At 52.8% G+C, this 16,119-nt stretch overlaps 53 non-coding genes across 53 annotated transcripts; all 53 read right to left on the bottom strand.

The window, feature by feature from the left end:
• Positions 1-101: 101 nt before the first annotated feature.
• On the bottom strand, positions 102-220 carry LOC122288542. Its single transcript, XR_006235800.1, has one exon. It is a non-coding gene; the product is annotated as a 5S ribosomal RNA (ribosomal RNA).
• A 189-nt stretch (positions 221-409) lies between these two features.
• On the bottom strand, positions 410-528 carry LOC122288531. Its single transcript, XR_006235789.1, has one exon. It is a non-coding gene; the product is annotated as a 5S ribosomal RNA (ribosomal RNA).
• Positions 529-717: 189 nt separating this feature from the next.
• LOC122288519 lies at positions 718-836 on the bottom strand. The gene has a single exon (XR_006235778.1). It is a non-coding gene; the product is annotated as a 5S ribosomal RNA (ribosomal RNA).
• Positions 837-1,014: 178 nt separating this feature from the next.
• Positions 1,015-1,133, bottom strand: LOC122287825. The gene has a single exon (XR_006235110.1). It is a non-coding gene; the product is annotated as a 5S ribosomal RNA (ribosomal RNA).
• Positions 1,134-1,322: 189 nt separating this feature from the next.
• On the bottom strand, positions 1,323-1,441 carry LOC122288507. The gene has a single exon (XR_006235767.1). It is a non-coding gene; the product is annotated as a 5S ribosomal RNA (ribosomal RNA).
• A 189-nt stretch (positions 1,442-1,630) lies between these two features.
• LOC122288496 lies at positions 1,631-1,749 on the bottom strand. The gene has a single exon (XR_006235756.1). It is a non-coding gene; the product is annotated as a 5S ribosomal RNA (ribosomal RNA).
• A 189-nt stretch (positions 1,750-1,938) lies between these two features.
• On the bottom strand, positions 1,939-2,057 carry LOC122288484. The gene has a single exon (XR_006235744.1). It is a non-coding gene; the product is annotated as a 5S ribosomal RNA (ribosomal RNA).
• Positions 2,058-2,246: 189 nt separating this feature from the next.
• On the bottom strand, positions 2,247-2,365 carry LOC122288472. Its single transcript, XR_006235733.1, has one exon. It is a non-coding gene; the product is annotated as a 5S ribosomal RNA (ribosomal RNA).
• Positions 2,366-2,543: 178 nt separating this feature from the next.
• On the bottom strand, positions 2,544-2,662 carry LOC122288461. Its single transcript, XR_006235722.1, has one exon. It is a non-coding gene; the product is annotated as a 5S ribosomal RNA (ribosomal RNA).
• A 189-nt stretch (positions 2,663-2,851) lies between these two features.
• On the bottom strand, positions 2,852-2,970 carry LOC122288450. The gene has a single exon (XR_006235711.1). It is a non-coding gene; the product is annotated as a 5S ribosomal RNA (ribosomal RNA).
• Positions 2,971-3,159: 189 nt separating this feature from the next.
• Positions 3,160-3,278, bottom strand: LOC122288439. The gene has a single exon (XR_006235700.1). It is a non-coding gene; the product is annotated as a 5S ribosomal RNA (ribosomal RNA).
• Positions 3,279-3,456: 178 nt separating this feature from the next.
• On the bottom strand, positions 3,457-3,575 carry LOC122283267. The gene has a single exon (XR_006230741.1). It is a non-coding gene; the product is annotated as a 5S ribosomal RNA (ribosomal RNA).
• A 189-nt stretch (positions 3,576-3,764) lies between these two features.
• On the bottom strand, positions 3,765-3,883 carry LOC122288428. Its single transcript, XR_006235689.1, has one exon. It is a non-coding gene; the product is annotated as a 5S ribosomal RNA (ribosomal RNA).
• Positions 3,884-4,072: 189 nt separating this feature from the next.
• LOC122288417 lies at positions 4,073-4,191 on the bottom strand. Its single transcript, XR_006235678.1, has one exon. It is a non-coding gene; the product is annotated as a 5S ribosomal RNA (ribosomal RNA).
• A 189-nt stretch (positions 4,192-4,380) lies between these two features.
• Positions 4,381-4,499, bottom strand: LOC122288405. Its single transcript, XR_006235667.1, has one exon. It is a non-coding gene; the product is annotated as a 5S ribosomal RNA (ribosomal RNA).
• Positions 4,500-4,688: 189 nt separating this feature from the next.
• Positions 4,689-4,807, bottom strand: LOC122288394. Its single transcript, XR_006235656.1, has one exon. It is a non-coding gene; the product is annotated as a 5S ribosomal RNA (ribosomal RNA).
• A 189-nt stretch (positions 4,808-4,996) lies between these two features.
• On the bottom strand, positions 4,997-5,115 carry LOC122288382. Its single transcript, XR_006235645.1, has one exon. It is a non-coding gene; the product is annotated as a 5S ribosomal RNA (ribosomal RNA).
• Positions 5,116-5,293: 178 nt separating this feature from the next.
• On the bottom strand, positions 5,294-5,412 carry LOC122283266. Its single transcript, XR_006230740.1, has one exon. It is a non-coding gene; the product is annotated as a 5S ribosomal RNA (ribosomal RNA).
• A 189-nt stretch (positions 5,413-5,601) lies between these two features.
• LOC122288369 lies at positions 5,602-5,720 on the bottom strand. The gene has a single exon (XR_006235633.1). It is a non-coding gene; the product is annotated as a 5S ribosomal RNA (ribosomal RNA).
• Positions 5,721-5,909: 189 nt separating this feature from the next.
• On the bottom strand, positions 5,910-6,028 carry LOC122288357. The gene has a single exon (XR_006235622.1). It is a non-coding gene; the product is annotated as a 5S ribosomal RNA (ribosomal RNA).
• A 178-nt stretch (positions 6,029-6,206) lies between these two features.
• Positions 6,207-6,325, bottom strand: LOC122288346. Its single transcript, XR_006235611.1, has one exon. It is a non-coding gene; the product is annotated as a 5S ribosomal RNA (ribosomal RNA).
• Positions 6,326-6,514: 189 nt separating this feature from the next.
• Positions 6,515-6,633, bottom strand: LOC122288334. Its single transcript, XR_006235600.1, has one exon. It is a non-coding gene; the product is annotated as a 5S ribosomal RNA (ribosomal RNA).
• Positions 6,634-6,822: 189 nt separating this feature from the next.
• On the bottom strand, positions 6,823-6,941 carry LOC122288322. Its single transcript, XR_006235589.1, has one exon. It is a non-coding gene; the product is annotated as a 5S ribosomal RNA (ribosomal RNA).
• Positions 6,942-7,119: 178 nt separating this feature from the next.
• On the bottom strand, positions 7,120-7,238 carry LOC122288311. Its single transcript, XR_006235578.1, has one exon. It is a non-coding gene; the product is annotated as a 5S ribosomal RNA (ribosomal RNA).
• A 189-nt stretch (positions 7,239-7,427) lies between these two features.
• Positions 7,428-7,546, bottom strand: LOC122288299. The gene has a single exon (XR_006235567.1). It is a non-coding gene; the product is annotated as a 5S ribosomal RNA (ribosomal RNA).
• Positions 7,547-7,735: 189 nt separating this feature from the next.
• LOC122288288 lies at positions 7,736-7,854 on the bottom strand. The gene has a single exon (XR_006235556.1). It is a non-coding gene; the product is annotated as a 5S ribosomal RNA (ribosomal RNA).
• Positions 7,855-8,043: 189 nt separating this feature from the next.
• Positions 8,044-8,162, bottom strand: LOC122288276. The gene has a single exon (XR_006235545.1). It is a non-coding gene; the product is annotated as a 5S ribosomal RNA (ribosomal RNA).
• A 189-nt stretch (positions 8,163-8,351) lies between these two features.
• LOC122288265 lies at positions 8,352-8,470 on the bottom strand. Its single transcript, XR_006235534.1, has one exon. It is a non-coding gene; the product is annotated as a 5S ribosomal RNA (ribosomal RNA).
• A 178-nt stretch (positions 8,471-8,648) lies between these two features.
• Positions 8,649-8,767, bottom strand: LOC122287824. Its single transcript, XR_006235109.1, has one exon. It is a non-coding gene; the product is annotated as a 5S ribosomal RNA (ribosomal RNA).
• Positions 8,768-8,956: 189 nt separating this feature from the next.
• LOC122288253 lies at positions 8,957-9,075 on the bottom strand. The gene has a single exon (XR_006235522.1). It is a non-coding gene; the product is annotated as a 5S ribosomal RNA (ribosomal RNA).
• A 189-nt stretch (positions 9,076-9,264) lies between these two features.
• Positions 9,265-9,383, bottom strand: LOC122288242. Its single transcript, XR_006235511.1, has one exon. It is a non-coding gene; the product is annotated as a 5S ribosomal RNA (ribosomal RNA).
• Positions 9,384-9,572: 189 nt separating this feature from the next.
• On the bottom strand, positions 9,573-9,691 carry LOC122288230. Its single transcript, XR_006235500.1, has one exon. It is a non-coding gene; the product is annotated as a 5S ribosomal RNA (ribosomal RNA).
• Positions 9,692-9,880: 189 nt separating this feature from the next.
• On the bottom strand, positions 9,881-9,999 carry LOC122288218. Its single transcript, XR_006235489.1, has one exon. It is a non-coding gene; the product is annotated as a 5S ribosomal RNA (ribosomal RNA).
• A 178-nt stretch (positions 10,000-10,177) lies between these two features.
• On the bottom strand, positions 10,178-10,296 carry LOC122288207. The gene has a single exon (XR_006235478.1). It is a non-coding gene; the product is annotated as a 5S ribosomal RNA (ribosomal RNA).
• Positions 10,297-10,485: 189 nt separating this feature from the next.
• On the bottom strand, positions 10,486-10,604 carry LOC122288195. The gene has a single exon (XR_006235465.1). It is a non-coding gene; the product is annotated as a 5S ribosomal RNA (ribosomal RNA).
• Positions 10,605-10,793: 189 nt separating this feature from the next.
• On the bottom strand, positions 10,794-10,912 carry LOC122288184. Its single transcript, XR_006235453.1, has one exon. It is a non-coding gene; the product is annotated as a 5S ribosomal RNA (ribosomal RNA).
• Positions 10,913-11,090: 178 nt separating this feature from the next.
• Positions 11,091-11,209, bottom strand: LOC122283264. Its single transcript, XR_006230739.1, has one exon. It is a non-coding gene; the product is annotated as a 5S ribosomal RNA (ribosomal RNA).
• Positions 11,210-11,398: 189 nt separating this feature from the next.
• Positions 11,399-11,517, bottom strand: LOC122288172. The gene has a single exon (XR_006235442.1). It is a non-coding gene; the product is annotated as a 5S ribosomal RNA (ribosomal RNA).
• Positions 11,518-11,706: 189 nt separating this feature from the next.
• LOC122288159 lies at positions 11,707-11,825 on the bottom strand. The gene has a single exon (XR_006235431.1). It is a non-coding gene; the product is annotated as a 5S ribosomal RNA (ribosomal RNA).
• A 189-nt stretch (positions 11,826-12,014) lies between these two features.
• LOC122288148 lies at positions 12,015-12,133 on the bottom strand. The gene has a single exon (XR_006235420.1). It is a non-coding gene; the product is annotated as a 5S ribosomal RNA (ribosomal RNA).
• Positions 12,134-12,322: 189 nt separating this feature from the next.
• Positions 12,323-12,441, bottom strand: LOC122288135. Its single transcript, XR_006235408.1, has one exon. It is a non-coding gene; the product is annotated as a 5S ribosomal RNA (ribosomal RNA).
• Positions 12,442-12,630: 189 nt separating this feature from the next.
• Positions 12,631-12,749, bottom strand: LOC122288124. The gene has a single exon (XR_006235397.1). It is a non-coding gene; the product is annotated as a 5S ribosomal RNA (ribosomal RNA).
• A 178-nt stretch (positions 12,750-12,927) lies between these two features.
• Positions 12,928-13,046, bottom strand: LOC122283263. Its single transcript, XR_006230738.1, has one exon. It is a non-coding gene; the product is annotated as a 5S ribosomal RNA (ribosomal RNA).
• Positions 13,047-13,235: 189 nt separating this feature from the next.
• Positions 13,236-13,354, bottom strand: LOC122288112. The gene has a single exon (XR_006235386.1). It is a non-coding gene; the product is annotated as a 5S ribosomal RNA (ribosomal RNA).
• A 189-nt stretch (positions 13,355-13,543) lies between these two features.
• Positions 13,544-13,662, bottom strand: LOC122288100. Its single transcript, XR_006235375.1, has one exon. It is a non-coding gene; the product is annotated as a 5S ribosomal RNA (ribosomal RNA).
• Positions 13,663-13,840: 178 nt separating this feature from the next.
• On the bottom strand, positions 13,841-13,959 carry LOC122288089. Its single transcript, XR_006235364.1, has one exon. It is a non-coding gene; the product is annotated as a 5S ribosomal RNA (ribosomal RNA).
• A 189-nt stretch (positions 13,960-14,148) lies between these two features.
• Positions 14,149-14,267, bottom strand: LOC122288077. The gene has a single exon (XR_006235353.1). It is a non-coding gene; the product is annotated as a 5S ribosomal RNA (ribosomal RNA).
• A 189-nt stretch (positions 14,268-14,456) lies between these two features.
• LOC122288065 lies at positions 14,457-14,575 on the bottom strand. Its single transcript, XR_006235342.1, has one exon. It is a non-coding gene; the product is annotated as a 5S ribosomal RNA (ribosomal RNA).
• A 178-nt stretch (positions 14,576-14,753) lies between these two features.
• On the bottom strand, positions 14,754-14,872 carry LOC122288054. Its single transcript, XR_006235331.1, has one exon. It is a non-coding gene; the product is annotated as a 5S ribosomal RNA (ribosomal RNA).
• A 189-nt stretch (positions 14,873-15,061) lies between these two features.
• Positions 15,062-15,180, bottom strand: LOC122288043. Its single transcript, XR_006235320.1, has one exon. It is a non-coding gene; the product is annotated as a 5S ribosomal RNA (ribosomal RNA).
• A 189-nt stretch (positions 15,181-15,369) lies between these two features.
• On the bottom strand, positions 15,370-15,488 carry LOC122288031. Its single transcript, XR_006235309.1, has one exon. It is a non-coding gene; the product is annotated as a 5S ribosomal RNA (ribosomal RNA).
• A 189-nt stretch (positions 15,489-15,677) lies between these two features.
• On the bottom strand, positions 15,678-15,796 carry LOC122288019. Its single transcript, XR_006235295.1, has one exon. It is a non-coding gene; the product is annotated as a 5S ribosomal RNA (ribosomal RNA).
• Positions 15,797-15,985: 189 nt separating this feature from the next.
• LOC122288007 lies at positions 15,986-16,104 on the bottom strand. Its single transcript, XR_006235284.1, has one exon. It is a non-coding gene; the product is annotated as a 5S ribosomal RNA (ribosomal RNA).
• Between the last annotated feature and the right edge of the window lie 15 nt (positions 16,105-16,119).

Raw genomic sequence — 16,119 nt, 5'->3', positions numbered from 1 at the left:
CCCATTGCTACGCGATGGGGTCGGTGCGATTTTCCTAAGAATCCATTGCCCGGTCGTCGTTCCGGTCCATCCGACCGGAGATGCGGTAAAAATAAAAAGGAGGGGTGCAACACGAGGACTTCCCAGGAGGTCACCCATCCTAGTACTACTCTCGCCCAAGCACGCTTAACTGCGGAGTTCTGATGGGATCCGGTGCATTAGTGCTGGTATGATCGCACCCATCATGCTACCAGCGAAAAACTAATATAATCCTATTACGACCTAGCCGCACCATGCCCATCCCATGCCAACCGGCGATCTGATCGATACCCATTGCTACGCGATGGGGTCGGTGCGATTTTCCTAAGAATCCATTGCCCGGTACTCGTTCCGGTCCATCCGACCGGAGATGCGGTAAAAATAAAAAAGGGGGGTGCAACACGAGGACTTCCCAGGAGGTCACCCATCCTAGTACTACTCTCGCCCAAGCACGCTTAACTGCGGAGTTCTGATGGGATCCGGTGCATTAGTGCTGGTATGATCGCACCCATCATGCTACCAGCGAAAAACTAATATAATCCTATTACGACCTAGCCGCACCCTGCCTATCCCATGCCAACCGGCGATCTGATCGATACCCATTGCTACGCGATGGGGTCGGTGCGATTTTCCTAAGAATCCATTACCCGGTACTCGTTCCGGTCCATCCGACCGGAGATGCGGTAAAAATAAAAACGGGGGGTGCAACACGAGGACTTCCCAGGAGGTCACCCATCCTAGTACTACTCTCGCCCAAGCACGCTTAACTGCGGAGTTCTGATGGGATCCGGTGCATTAGTGCTGGTATGATCGCACCCATCATGCTACCAGCGAAAAACTAATATAATCCTATTACGACCTAGCCGCACCCTGCCTATCCCATGCCAACTGGCGATCTGATTGATAGCGATGGGGTCGGTGCGATTTTCCTAAGAATCCATTGCCCGGTTGTCGTTCCGGTCCATCCGACCGGAGATGCGGTAAAAATAAAAAGGGGGGGTGCAACACGAGGACTTCCCAGGAGGTCACCCATCCTAGTACTACTCTCGCCCAAGCACGCTTAACTGCGGAGTTCTGATGGGATCCGGTGCATTAGTGCTGGTAGGATCGCACCCATCATGCTACCAGCGAAAAACTAATATAATCCTATTACGACCTAGCCGCACCATGCCTATCCCATGCCAACCGGCGATCTGATCGATACCCATTGCTACGCGATGGGGTCGGTGCGATTTTCCTAAGAATCCATTGCCCGGTTGTCGTTCCGGTCCATCCGACCGGAGATGCGGTAAAAATAAAAAGGAGGGGTGCAACACGAGGACTTCCCAGGAGGTCACCCATCCTAGTACTACTCTCGCCCAAGCACGCTTAACTGCGGAGTTCTGATGGGATCCGGTGCATTAGTGCTGGTATGATCGCACCCATCATGCTACCAGCGAAAAACTAATATAATCCTATTACGACCTAGCCGCACCCTGCCTATCCCATGCCAACCGGCGATCTGATCGATACCCATTGCTACGCGATGGGGTCGGTGCGATTTTCCTAAGAATCCATTGCCCGGTTGTCGTTCCGGTCCATCCGACCGGAGATGCGGTAAAAATAAAAAGGGGGGGTGCAACACGAGGACTTCCCAGGAGGTCACCCATCCTAGTACTACTCTCGCCCAAGCACGCTTAACTGCGGAGTTCTGATGGGATCCGGTGCATTAGTGCTGGTATGATCGCACCCATCATGCTACCAGCGAAAAACTAATATAATCCTATTACGACCTAGCCGCACCCTGCCTATCTCATGCCAACCGGCGATCTGACCGATACCCATTGCTACGCGATGGGGTCGGTGCGATTTTCCTAAAAATCCATTCCCTGGTTCTCGTTCCGGTCCATCCGACCAGAGATGCGGTAAAAATTAAAAGGGGGGGTGCAACACGAGGACTTCCCAGGAGGTCACCCATCCTAGTACTACTCTCGCCCAAGCACGCTTAACTGCGGAGTTCTGATGGGATCCGGTGCATTAGTGCTGGTATGATCGCACCCATCATGCTACCAGCGAAAAACTAATATAATCCTATTACGACCTAGCCGCACCCTGCCTATCTCATGCCAACCGGCGATCTGACCGATACCCATTGCTACGCGATGGGGTCGGTGCGATTTTCCTAAAAATCCATTCCCTGGTTCTCGTTCCGGTCCATCCGACCAGAGATGCGGTAAAAATTAAAAGGGGGGGTGCAACACGAGGACTTCCCAGGAGGTCACCCATCCTAGTACTACTCTCGCCCAAGCACGCTTAACTGCGGAGTTCTGATGGGATCCGGTGCATTAGTGCTGGTATGATCGCACCCATCATGCTACCAGCGAAAAACTAATATAATCCTATTACGACCTAGCCGCACCCTGCCTATCCCATGCCAACTGGCGATCTGATTGATAGCGATGGGGTCGGTGCGATTTTCCTAAGAATCCATTGCCCGGTTGTCGTTCCGGTCCATCCGACCGGAGATGCGGTAAAAATAAAAAGGGGGGGTGCAACACGAGGACTTCCCAGGAGGTCACCCATCCTAGTACTACTCTCGCCCAAGCACGCTTAACTGCGGAGTTCTGATGGGATCCGGTGCATTAGTGCTGGTATGATCGCACCCATCATGCTACCAGCGAAAAACTAATATAATCCTATTACGACCTAGCCGCACCATGCCTATCCCATGCCAACCGGCGATCTGATCGATACCCATTGCTACGCGATGGGGTCGGTGCGATTTTCCTAAGAATCCATTGCCCGGTTGTCGTTCCGGTCCATCCGACCGGAGATGCGGTAAAAATAAAAAGGGGGGGTGCAACACGAGGACTTCCCAGGAGGTCACCCATCCTAGTACTACTCTCGCCCAAGCACGCTTAACTGCGGAGTTCTGATGGGATCCGGTGCATTAGTGCTGGTATGATCGCACCCATCATGCTACCAGCGAAAAACTAATATAATCCTATTACGACCTAGCCGCACCCTGCCTATCCCATGCCAACCGGCGATCTGATCGATACCCATTGCTACGCGATGGGGTCGGTGCGATTTTCCTAAGAATCCATTGCCCGGTACTCGTTCCGGTCCATCCGACCGGAGATGCGGTAAAAATAAAAACGGGGGGTGCAACACGAGGACTTCCCAGGAGGTCACCCATCCTAGTACTACTCTCGCCCAAGCACGCTTAACTGCGGAGTTCTGATGGGATCCGGTGCATTAGTGCTGGTATGATCGCACCCATCATGCTACCAGCGAAAAACTAATATAATCCTATTACGACCTAGCCGCACCCTGCCTATCCCATGCCAACTGGCGATCTGATTGATAGCGATGGGGTCGGTGCGATTTTCCTAAGAATCCATTGCCCGGTTGTCGTTCCGGTCCATCCGACCGGAGATGCGGTAAAAATAAAAAGGGGGGGTGCAACACGAGGACTTCCCAGGAGGTCACCCATCCTAGTACTACTCTCGCCGAAGCACGCTTAACTGCGGATTTCTGATGGGATTCGGTGCATTAGTGCTGGTATGATCGCACCCATCATGCTACCAGCGAAAAACTAATATAATCCTATTACGACCTAGCCGCACCATGCCTATCCCATGCCAACCGGCGATCTGATCGATACCCATTGCTACGCGATGGGGTCGGTGCGATTTTCCTAAGAATCCAGTGCCCGGTTGTTGTTCCGGTCCATCCGACCGGAGATGCGGTAAAAATAAAAAGGGGGGGTGCAACACGAGGACTTCCCAGGAGGTCACCCATCCTAGTACTACTCTCGCCCAAGCACGCTTAACTGCGGAGTTCTGATGGGATCCGGTGCATTAGTGCTGGTATGATCGCACCCATCATGCTACCAGCGAAAAACTAATATAATCCTATTACGGCCTAGCCGCACCATGCCTATCCCATGCCAACCGGCGATCTGATCGATACCCATTGCTACGCGATGGGGTCGGTGCGATTTTCCTAAGAATCCATTGCCCGGTTGTCGTTCCGGTCCATCCGACCGGAGATGCGGTAAAAATAAAAAGGGGGGGTGCAACACGAGGACTTCCCAGGAGGTCACCCATCCTAGTACTACTCTCGCCCAAGCACGCTTAACTGCGGAGTTCTGATGGGATCCGGTGCATTAGTGCTGGTATGATCGCACCCATCATGCTACCAGCGAAAAACTAATATAATCCTATTACGGCCTAGCCGCACCATGCCTATCCCATGCCAACCGGCGATCTGATCGATACCCATTGCTACGCGATGGGGTCGGTGCGATTTTCCTAAGAATCCATTGCCCGGTTGTCGTTCCGGTCCATCCGACCGGAGATGCGGTAAAAATAAAAAGGGGGGGTGCAACACGAGGACTTCCCAGGAGGTCACCCATCCTAGTACTACTCTCGCCCAAGCACGCTTAACTGCGGAGTTCTGATGGGATCCGGTGCATTAGTGCTGGTATGATCGCACCCATCATGCTACCAGCGAAAAACTAATATAATCCTATTACGGCCTAGCCGCACCATGCCTATCCCATGCCAACCGGCGATCTGATCGATACCCATTGCTACGCGATGGGGTCGGTGCGATTTTCCTAAGAATCCATTGCCCGGTTGTCGTTCCGGTCCATCCGACCGGAGATGCGGTAAAAATAAAAAGGGGGGGTGCAACACGAGGACTTCCCAGGAGGTCACCCATCCTAGTACTACTCTCGCCCAAGCACGCTTAACTGCGGAGTTCTGATGGGATCCGGTGCATTAGTGCTGGTATGATCGCACCCATCATGCTACCAGCGAAAAACTAATATAATCCTATTACGACCTAGCCGCACCCTGCCTATCTCATGCCAACCGGCGATCTGATCGATACCCATTGCTACGCGATGGGGTCGGTGCGATTTTCCTAAAAATCCATTCCCTGGTTCTCGTTCCGGTCCATCCGACCAGAGATGCGGTAAAAATTAAAAGGGGGGGTGCAACACGAGGACTTCCCAGGAGGTCACCCATCCTAGTACTACTCTCGCCCAAGCACGCTTAACTGCGGAGTTCTGATGGGATCCGGTGCATTAGTGCTGGTATGATCGCACCCATCATGCTACCAGCGAAAAACTAATATAATCCTATTACGACCTAGCCGCACCCTGCCTATCCCATGCCAACTGGCGATCTGATTGATAGCGATGGGGTCGGTGCGATTTTCCTAAGAATCCATTGCCCGGTTGTCGTTCCGGTCCATCCGACCGGAGATGCGGTAAAAATAAAAAGGGGGGGTGCAACACGAGGACTTCCCAGGAGGTCACCCATCCTAGTACTACTCTCGCCGAAGCACGCTTAACTGCGGATTTCTGATGGGATTCGGTGCATTAGTGCTGGTATGATCGCACCCATCATGCTACCAGCGAAAAACTAATATAATCCTATTACGACCTAGCCGCACCATGCCTATCCCATGCCAACCGGCGATCTGATCGATACCCATTGCTACGCGATGGGGTCGGTGCGATTTTCCTAAGAATCCAGTGCCCGGTTGTTGTTCCGGTCCATCCGACCGGAGATGCGGTAAAAATAAAAAGGGGGGGTGCAACACGAGGACTTCCCAGGAGGTCACCCATCCTAGTACTACTCTCGCCCAAGCACGCTTAACTGCGGAGTTCTGATGGGATCCGGTGCATTAGTGCTGGTATGATCGCACCCATCATGCTACCAGCGAAAAACTAATATAATCCTATTACGACCTAGCCGCACCCTGCCTATCTCATGCCAACCGGCGATCTGATCGATACCCATTGCTACGCGATGGGGTCGGTGCGATTTTCCTAAAAATCCATTCCCTGGTTCTCGTTCCGGTCCATCCGACCAGAGATGCGGTAAAAATTAAAAGGGGGGGTGCAACACGAGGACTTCCCAGGAGGTCACCCATCCTAGTACTACTCTCGCCCAAGCACGCTTAACTGCGGAGTTCTGATGGGATCCGGTGCATTAGTGCTGGTATGATCGCACCCATCATGCTACCAGCGAAAAACTAATATAATCCTATTACGACCTAGCCGCACCCTGCCTATCCCATGCCAACTGGCGATCTGATTGATAGCGATGGGGTCGGTGCGATTTTCCTAAGAATCCATTGCCCGGTTGTCGTTCCGGTCCATCCGACCGGAGATGCGGTAAAAATAAAAAGGGGGGGTGCAACACGAGGACTTCCCAGGAGGTCACCCATCCTAGTACTACTCTCGCCCAAGCACGCTTAACTGCGGAGTTCTGATGGGATCCGGTGCATTAGTGCTGGTATGATCGCACCCATCATGCTACCAGCGAAAAACTAATATAATCCTATTACGACCTAGCCGCACCATGCCTATCCCATGCCAACCGGCGATCTGATCGATACCCATTGCTACGCGATGGGGTCGGTGCGATTTTCCTAAGAATCCATTGCCCGGTTGTCGTTCCGGTCCATCCGACCGGAGATGCGGTAAAAATAAAAAGGGGGGGTGCAACACGAGGACTTCCCAGGAGGTCACCCATCCTAGTACTACTCTCGCCCAAGCACGCTTAACTGCGGAGTTCTGATGGGATCCGGTGCATTAGTGCTGGTATGATCGCACCCATCATGCTACCAGCGAAAAACTAATATAATCCTATTACGACCTAGCCGCACCCTGCCTATCCCATGCCAACCGGCGATCTGATCGATACCCATTGCTACGCGATGGGGTCGGTGCGATTTTCCTAAGAATCCATTGCCCGGTACTCGTTCCGGTCCATCCGACCGGAGATGCGGTAAAAATAAAAACGGGGGGTGCAACACGAGGACTTCCCAGGAGGTCACCCATCCTAGTACTACTCTCGCCCAAGCACGCTTAACTGCGGAGTTCTGATGGGATCCGGTGCATTAGTGCTGGTATGATCGCACCCATCATGCTACCAGCGAAAAACTAATATAATCCTATTACGACCTAGCCGCACCCTGCCTATCCCATGCCAACTGGCGATCTGATTGATAGCGATGGGGTCGGTGCGATTTTCCTAAGAATCCATTGCCCGGTTGTCGTTCCGGTCCATCCGACCGGAGATGCGGTAAAAATAAAAAGGGGGGGTGCAACACGAGGACTTCCCAGGAGGTCACCCATCCTAGTACTACTCTCGCCCAAGCACGCTTAACTGCGGAGTTCTGATGGGATCCGGTGCATTAGTGCTGGTATGATCGCACCCATCATGCTACCAGCGAAAAACTAATATAATCCTATTACGACCTAGCCGCACCATGCCTATCCCATGCCAACCGGCGATCTGATCGATACCCATTGCTACGCGATGGGGTCGGTGCGATTTTCCTAAGAATCCATTGCCCGGTTGTCGTTCCGGTCCATCCGACCGGAGATGCGGTAAAAATAAAAAGGAGGGGTGCAACACGAGGACTTCCCAGGAGGTCACCCATCCTAGTACTACTCTCGCCCAAGCACGCTTAACTGCGGAGTTCTGATGGGATCCGGTGCATTAGTGCTGGTATGATCGCACCCATCATGCTACCAGCGAAAAACTAATATAATCCTATTACGACCTAGCCGCACCATGCCTATCCCATGCCAACCGGCGATCTGATCGATACCCATTGCTACGCGATGGGGTCGGTGCGATTTTCCTAAGAATCCATTGCCCGGTCGTCGTTCCGGTCCATCCGACCGGAGATGCGGTAAAAATAAAAAGGAGGGGTGCAACACGAGGACTTCCCAGGAGGTCACCCATCCTAGTACTACTCTCGCCCAAGCACGCTTAACTGCGGAGTTCTGATGGGATCCGGTGCATTAGTGCTGGTATGATCGCACCCATCATGCTACCAGCGAAAAACTAATATAATCCTATTACGACCTAGCCGCACCATGCCCATCCCATGCCAACCGGCGATCTGATCGATACCCATTGCTACGCGATGGGGTCGGTGCGATTTTCCTAAGAATCCATTGCCCGGTACTCGTTCCGGTCCATCCGACCGGAGATGCGGTAAAAATAAAAAAGGGGGGTGCAACACGAGGACTTCCCAGGAGGTCACCCATCCTAGTACTACTCTCGCCCAAGCACGCTTAACTGCGGAGTTCTGATGGGATCCGGTGCATTAGTGCTGGTATGATCGCACCCATCATGCTACCAGCGAAAAACTAATATAATCCTATTACGACCTAGCCGCACCCTGCCTATCCCATGCCAACCGGCGATCTGATCGATACCCATTGCTACGCGATGGGGTCGGTGCGATTTTCCTAAGAATCCATTACCCGGTACTCGTTCCGGTCCATCCGACCGGAGATGCGGTAAAAATAAAAACGGGGGGTGCAACACGAGGACTTCCCAGGAGGTCACCCATCCTAGTACTACTCTCGCCCAAGCACGCTTAACTGCGGAGTTCTGATGGGATCCGGTGCATTAGTGCTGGTATGATCGCACCCATCATGCTACCAGCGAAAAACTAATATAATCCTATTACGACCTAGCCGCACCCTGCCTATCCCATGCCAACTGGCGATCTGATTGATAGCGATGGGGTCGGTGCGATTTTCCTAAGAATCCATTGCCCGGTTGTCGTTCCGGTCCATCCGACCGGAGATGCGGTAAAAATAAAAAGGGGGGGTGCAACACGAGGACTTCCCAGGAGGTCACCCATCCTAGTACTACTCTCGCCCAAGCACGCTTAACTGCGGAGTTCTGATGGGATCCGGTGCATTAGTGCTGGTAGGATCGCACCCATCATGCTACCAGCGAAAAACTAATATAATCCTATTACGACCTAGCCGCACCATGCCTATCCCATGCCAACCGGCGATCTGATCGATACCCATTGCTACGCGATGGGGTCGGTGCGATTTTCCTAAGAATCCATTGCCCGGTTGTCGTTCCGGTCCATCCGACCGGAGATGCGGTAAAAATAAAAAGGAGGGGTGCAACACGAGGACTTCCCAGGAGGTCACCCATCCTAGTACTACTCTCGCCCAAGCACGCTTAACTGCGGAGTTCTGATGGGATCCGGTGCATTAGTGCTGGTATGATCGCACCCATCATGCTACCAGCGAAAAACTAATATAATCCTATTACGACCTAGCCGCACCCTGCCTATCCCATGCCAACCGGCGATCTGATCGATACCCATTGCTACGCGATGGGGTCGGTGCGATTTTCCTAAGAATCCATTGCCCGGTTGTCGTTCCGGTCCATCCGACCGGAGATGCGGTAAAAATAAAAAGGGGGGGTGCAACACGAGGACTTCCCAGGAGGTCACCCATCCTAGTACTACTCTCGCCCAAGCACGCTTAACTGCGGAGTTCTGATGGGATCCGGTGCATTAGTGCTGGTATGATCGCACCCATCATGCTACCAGCGAAAAACTAATATAATCCTATTACGACCTAGCCGCACCCTGCCTATCTCATGCCAACCGGCGATCTGACCGATACCCATTGCTACGCGATGGGGTCGGTGCGATTTTCCTAAAAATCCATTCCCTGGTTCTCGTTCCGGTCCATCCGACCAGAGATGCGGTAAAAATTAAAAGGGGGGGTGCAACACGAGGACTTCCCAGGAGGTCACCCATCCTAGTACTACTCTCGCCCAAGCACGCTTAACTGCGGAGTTCTGATGGGATCCGGTGCATTAGTGCTGGTATGATCGCACCCATCATGCTACCAGCGAAAAACTAATATAATCCTATTACGACCTAGCCGCACCCTGCCTATCTCATGCCAACCGGCGATCTGACCGATACCCATTGCTACGCGATGGGGTCGGTGCGATTTTCCTAAAAATCCATTCCCTGGTTCTCGTTCCGGTCCATCCGACCAGAGATGCGGTAAAAATTAAAAGGGGGGGTGCAACACGAGGACTTCCCAGGAGGTCACCCATCCTAGTACTACTCTCGCCCAAGCACGCTTAACTGCGGAGTTCTGATGGGATCCGGTGCATTAGTGCTGGTATGATCGCACCCATCATGCTACCAGCGAAAAACTAATATAATCCTATTACGACCTAGCCGCACCCTGCCTATCCCATGCCAACTGGCGATCTGATTGATAGCGATGGGGTCGGTGCGATTTTCCTAAGAATCCATTGCCCGGTTGTCGTTCCGGTCCATCCGACCGGAGATGCGGTAAAAATAAAAAGGGGGGGTGCAACACGAGGACTTCCCAGGAGGTCACCCATCCTAGTACTACTCTCGCCCAAGCACGCTTAACTGCGGAGTTCTGATGGGATCCGGTGCATTAGTGCTGGTATGATCGCACCCATCATGCTACCAGCGAAAAACTAATATAATCCTATTACGACCTAGCCGCACCATGCCTATCCCATGCCAACCGGCGATCTGATCGATACCCATTGCTACGCGATGGGGTCGGTGCGATTTTCCTAAGAATCCATTGCCCGGTTGTCGTTCCGGTCCATCCGACCGGAGATGCGGTAAAAATAAAAAGGGGGGGTGCAACACGAGGACTTCCCAGGAGGTCACCCATCCTAGTACTACTCTCGCCCAAGCACGCTTAACTGCGGAGTTCTGATGGGATCCGGTGCATTAGTGCTGGTATGATCGCACCCATCATGCTACCAGCGAAAAACTAATATAATCCTATTACGACCTAGCCGCACCCTGCCTATCCCATGCCAACCGGCGATCTGATCGATACCCATTGCTACGCGATGGGGTCGGTGCGATTTTCCTAAGAATCCATTGCCCGGTACTCGTTCCGGTCCATCCGACCGGAGATGCGGTAAAAATAAAAACGGGGGGTGCAACACGAGGACTTCCCAGGAGGTCACCCATCCTAGTACTACTCTCGCCCAAGCACGCTTAACTGCGGAGTTCTGATGGGATCCGGTGCATTAGTGCTGGTATGATCGCACCCATCATGCTACCAGCGAAAAACTAATATAATCCTATTACGACCTAGCCGCACCCTGCCTATCCCATGCCAACTGGCGATCTGATTGATAGCGATGGGGTCGGTGCGATTTTCCTAAGAATCCATTGCCCGGTTGTCGTTCCGGTCCATCCGACCGGAGATGCGGTAAAAATAAAAAGGGGGGGTGCAACACGAGGACTTCCCAGGAGGTCACCCATCCTAGTACTACTCTCGCCGAAGCACGCTTAACTGCGGATTTCTGATGGGATTCGGTGCATTAGTGCTGGTATGATCGCACCCATCATGCTACCAGCGAAAAACTAATATAATCCTATTACGACCTAGCCGCACCATGCCTATCCCATGCCAACCGGCGATCTGATCGATACCCATTGCTACGCGATGGGGTCGGTGCGATTTTCCTAAGAATCCAGTGCCCGGTTGTTGTTCCGGTCCATCCGACCGGAGATGCGGTAAAAATAAAAAGGGGGGGTGCAACACGAGGACTTCCCAGGAGGTCACCCATCCTAGTACTACTCTCGCCCAAGCACGCTTAACTGCGGAGTTCTGATGGGATCCGGTGCATTAGTGCTGGTATGATCGCACCCATCATGCTACCAGCGAAAAACTAATATAATCCTATTACGGCCTAGCCGCACCATGCCTATCCCATGCCAACCGGCGATCTGATCGATACCCATTGCTACGCGATGGGGTCGGTGCGATTTTCCTAAGAATCCATTGCCCGGTTGTCGTTCCGGTCCATCCGACCGGAGATGCGGTAAAAATAAAAAGGGGGGGTGCAACACGAGGACTTCCCAGGAGGTCACCCATCCTAGTACTACTCTCGCCCAAGCACGCTTAACTGCGGAGTTCTGATGGGATCCGGTGCATTAGTGCTGGTATGATCGCACCCATCATGCTACCAGCGAAAAACTAATATAATCCTATTACGGCCTAGCCGCACCATGCCTATCCCATGCCAACCGGCGATCTGATCGATACCCATTGCTACGCGATGGGGTCGGTGCGATTTTCCTAAGAATCCATTGCCCGGTTGTCGTTCCGGTCCATCCGACCGGAGATGCGGTAAAAATAAAAAGGGGGGGTGCAACACGAGGACTTCCCAGGAGGTCACCCATCCTAGTACTACTCTCGCCCAAGCACGCTTAACTGCGGAGTTCTGATGGGATCCGGTGCATTAGTGCTGGTATGATCGCACCCATCATGCTACCAGCGAAAAACTAATATAATCCTATTACGGCCTAGCCGCACCATGCCTATCCCATGCCAACCGGCGATCTGATCGATACCCATTGCTACGCGATGGGGTCGGTGCGATTTTCCTAAGAATCCATTGCCCGGTTGTCGTTCCGGTCCATCCGACCGGAGATGCGGTAAAAATAAAAAGGGGGGGTGCAACACGAGGACTTCCCAGGAGGTCACCCATCCTAGTACTACTCTCGCCCAAGCACGCTTAACTGCGGAGTTCTGATGGGATCCGGTGCATTAGTGCTGGTATGATCGCACCCATCATGCTACCAGCGAAAAACTAATATAATCCTATTACGACCTAGCCGCACCCTGCCTATCTCATGCCAACCGGCGATCTGATCGATACCCATTGCTACGCGATGGGGTCGGTGCGATTTTCCTAAAAATCCATTCCCTGGTTCTCGTTCCGGTCCATCCGACCAGAGATGCGGTAAAAATTAAAAGGGGGGGTGCAACACGAGGACTTCCCAGGAGGTCACCCATCCTAGTACTACTCTCGCCCAAGCACGCTTAACTGCGGAGTTCTGATGGGATCCGGTGCATTAGTGCTGGTATGATCGCACCCATCATGCTACCAGCGAAAAACTAATATAATCCTATTACGACCTAGCCGCACCCTGCCTATCCCATGCCAACTGGCGATCTGATTGATAGCGATGGGGTCGGTGCGATTTTCCTAAGAATCCATTGCCCGGTTGTCGTTCCGGTCCATCCGACCGGAGATGCGGTAAAAATAAAAAGGGGGGGTGCAACACGAGGACTTCCCAGGAGGTCACCCATCCTAGTACTACTCTCGCCGAAGCACGCTTAACTGCGGATTTCTGATGGGATTCGGTGCATTAGTGCTGGTATGATCGCACCCATCATGCTACCAGCGAAAAACTAATATAATCCTATTACGACCTAGCCGCACCATGCCTATCCCATGCCAACCGGCGATCTGATCGATACCCATTGCTACGCGATGGGGTCGGTGCGATTTTCCTAAGAATCCAGTGCCCGGTTGTTGTTCCGGTCCATCCGACCGGAGATGCGGTAAAAATAAAAAGGGGGGGTGCAACACGAGGACTTCCCAGGAGGTCACCCATCCTAGTACTACTCTCGCCCAAGCACGCTTAACTGCGGAGTTCTGATGGGATCCGGTGCATTAGTGCTGGTATGATCGCACCCATCATGCTACCAGCGAAAAACTAATATAATCCTATTACGACCTAGCCGCACCCTGCCTATCTCATGCCAACCGGCGATCTGATCGATACCCATTGCTACGCGATGGGGTCGGTGCGATTTTCCTAAAAATCCATTCCCTGGTTCTCGTTCCGGTCCATCCGACCAGAGATGCGGTAAAAATTAAAAGGGGGGGTGCAACACGAGGACTTCCCAGGAGGTCACCCATCCTAGTACTACTCTCGCCCAAGCACGCTTAACTGCGGAGTTCTGATGGGATCCGGTGCATTAGTGCTGGTATGATCGCACCCATCATGCTACCAGCGAAAAACTAATATAATCCTATTACGACCTAGCCGCACCCTGCCTATCCCATGCCAACTGGCGATCTGATTGATAGCGATGGGGTCGGTGCGATTTTCCTAAGAATCCATTGCCCGGTTGTCGTTCCGGTCCATCCGACCGGAGATGCGGTAAAAATAAAAAGGGGGGGTGCAACACGAGGACTTCCCAGGAGGTCACCCATCCTAGTACTACTCTCGCCCAAGCACGCTTAACTGCGGAGTTCTGATGGGATCCGGTGCATTAGTGCTGGTATGATCGCACCCATCATGCTACCAGCGAAAAACTAATATAATCCTATTACGACCTAGCCGCACCATGCCTATCCCATGCCAACCGGCGATCTGATCGATACCCATTGCTACGCGATGGGGTCGGTGCGATTTTCCTAAGAATCCATTGCCCGGTTGTCGTTCCGGTCCATCCGACCGGAGATGCGGTAAAAATAAAAAGGGGGGGTGCAACACGAGGACTTCCCAGGAGGTCACCCATCCTAGTACTACTCTCGCCCAAGCACGCTTAACTGCGGAGTTCTGATGGGATCCGGTGCATTAGTGCTGGTATGATCGCACCCATCATGCTACCAGCGAAAAACTAATATAATCCTATTACGACCTAGCCGCACCCTGCCTATCCCATGCCAACCGGCGATCTGATCGATACCCATTGCTACGCGATGGGGTCGGTGCGATTTTCCTAAGAATCCATTGCCCGGTACTCGTTCCGGTCCATCCGACCGGAGATGCGGTAAAAATAAAAACGGGGGGTGCAACACGAGGACTTCCCAGGAGGTCACCCATCCTAGTACTACTCTCGCCCAAGCACGCTTAACTGCGGAGTTCTGATGGGATCCGGTGCATTAGTGCTGGTATGATCGCACCCATCATGCTACCAGCGAAAAACTAATATAATCCTATTACGACCTAGCCGCACCCTGCCTATCCCATGCCAACTGGCGATCTGATTGATAGCGATGGGGTCGGTGCGATTTTCCTAAGAATCCATTGCCCGGTTGTCGTTCCGGTCCATCCGACCGGAGATGCGGTAAAAATAAAAAGGGGGGGTGCAACACGAGGACTTCCCAGGAGGTCACCCATCCTAGTACTACTCTCGCCCAAGCACGCTTAACTGCGGAGTTCTGATGGGATCCGGTGCATTAGTGCTGGTATGATCGCACCCATCATGCTACCAGCGAAAAACTAATATAATCCTATTACGACCTAGCCGCACCATGCCTATCCCATGCCAACCGGCGATCTGATCGATACCCATTGCTACGCGATGGGGTCGGTGCGATTTTCCTAAGAATCCATTGCCCGGTTGTCGTTCCGGTCCATCCGACCGGAGATGCGGTAAAAATAAAAAGGAGGGGTGCAACACGAGGACTTCCCAGGAGGTCACCCATCCTAGTACTACTCTCGCCCAAGCACGCTTAACTGCGGAGTTCTGATGGGATCCGGTGCATTAGTGCTGGTATGATCGCACCCATCATGCTACCAGCGAAAAACTAATATAATCCTATTACGACCTAGCCGCACCATGCCTATCCCATGCCAACCGGCGATCTGATCGATACCCATTGCTACGCGATGGGGTCGGTGCGATTTTCCTAAGAATCCATTGCCCGGTCGTCGTTCCGGTCCATCCGACCGGAGATGCGGTAAAAATAAAAAGGAGGGGTGCAACACGAGGACTTCCCAGGAGGTCACCCATCCTAGTACTACTCTCGCCCAAGCACGCTTAACTGCGGAGTTCTGATGGGATCCGGTGCATTAGTGCTGGTATGATCGCACCCATCATGCTACCAGCGAAAAACTAATATAATCCTATTACGACCTAGCCGCACCATGCCTATCCCATGCCAACCGGCGATCTGATCGATACCCATTGCTACGCGATGGGGTCGGTGCGATTTTCCTAAGAATCCATTGCCCGGTACTCGTTCCGGTCCATCCGACCGGAGATGCGGTAAAAATAAAAAAGGGGGGTGCAACACGAGGACTTCCCAGGAGGTCACCCATCCTAGTACTACTCTCGCCCAAGCACGCTTAACTGCGGAGTTCTGATGGGATCCGGTGCATTAGTGCTGGTATGATCGCACCCATCATGCTACCAGCGAAAAACTAATATAATCCTATTACGACCTAGCCGCACCCTGCCTATCCCATGCCAACCGGCGATCTGATCGATACCCATTGCTACGCGATGGGGTCGGTGCGATTTTCCTAAGAATCCATTGCCCGGTACTCGTTCCGGTCCATCCGACCGGAGATGCGGTAAAAATAAAAACGGGGGGTGCAACACGAGGACTTCCCAGGAGGTCACCCATCCTAGTACTACTCTCGCCCAAGCACGCTTAACTGCGGAGTTCTGATGGGATCCGGTGCATTAGTGCTGGTATGATCGCACCCATCATGCTACCAGCG

Source organism: Carya illinoinensis, chromosome 11 (genome assembly GCF_018687715.1).
Source record: "Carya illinoinensis cultivar Pawnee chromosome 11, C.illinoinensisPawnee_v1, whole genome shotgun sequence".
In the NCBI taxonomy this organism is placed as follows: Eukaryota; Viridiplantae; Streptophyta; class Magnoliopsida; order Fagales; family Juglandaceae; genus Carya; species Carya illinoinensis.
This window is presented reverse-complemented; position numbering and strand designations above follow the sequence as displayed.